General features: G+C 40.1%; 1 non-coding gene across 1 annotated transcript; it reads left to right on the top strand.

Annotated features, from left to right (window-relative positions):
* Positions 1 to 111: 111 nt before the first annotated feature.
* Positions 112 to 184, top strand: trnak-cuu. Its single transcript has one exon. It is a non-coding gene; the product is annotated as a tRNA-Lys (tRNA).
* Positions 185 to 868: the final 684 nt, after the last annotated feature.

The raw sequence follows: 868 nt of genomic DNA, 5'->3' as shown, positions 1-868 counted from the left end.
CCAAATTATGGATAATCTCCTGTAGATTTCCCGATTAAAACATACCTTTGTGTCCTGAAATATGTGTTTTGTAAGAAATTTTTTGACATGATGTATTTTTCTGGCTCACAGGCCCGGCTAGCTCAGTCGGTAGAGCATGAGACTCTTAATCTCAGGGTCGTGGGTTCGAGCCCCACGTTGGGCGATATAGGTTTTAAAAAGGAAGCACAACAGTGGCAAAGGAACTTTATTTCTGAGAGGCTAGATGTGATTACAGGAACTCATAAAGCCCTCTAGGAATGGATGTGCTCCATCACGATCGACGTGCTATGCTGCATAGCTCAACTACCGCAGTTGGTTGAATGTTAGCGCAATAAATAGACAAGTGCAATTCAATCTCCATATGCATTGTGTAGGACAATTGCTGAAAATTGTCAAAGGCTATTCTTCTGGGAGTCATTGGTTCAAGGCCCATGGTGGGAGTTGAAGGTTTTCATATATGCACAATAACAAAAATCACACACTCTTAATCACAGGGTCACGGGTTTGAATCCAACATTGGGCAATAAATTAATTGAAGCTGTAGACAATGCAACCAACTGTTGAAATTTGTTTAACAAAAGTGACATCATGTATTTTTCATTATGTCTTACATTGAATTTCATGGTTCATTCATCTGCCAGTGAGATTCTTTTCTCTTCAGTATTAGGGATAATCTCCTGTAGATTTTCTTGATTAAAGCACACCTTTGTGTCCTGAAATATGTGTTTTGTAAACAATGTTTCACGTGATGTGTTTTGTTGAACAGGCCCGGCTAGCAACCTGCTGTAGTCATAGACTGTATATAAAAATGGACGTAGTCTCCGGGGCTGAAAAGTGAAGCCAACGC

This window comes from Seriola dumerili, unplaced genomic scaffold (assembly GCF_002260705.1).
Source record: "Seriola dumerili isolate Sdu_G_001 unplaced genomic scaffold, Sdu_1.0 BDQW01000116.1, whole genome shotgun sequence".
In the NCBI taxonomy this organism is placed as follows: Eukaryota; Metazoa; Chordata; class Actinopteri; order Carangiformes; family Carangidae; genus Seriola; species Seriola dumerili.
This window is presented reverse-complemented; position numbering and strand designations above follow the sequence as displayed.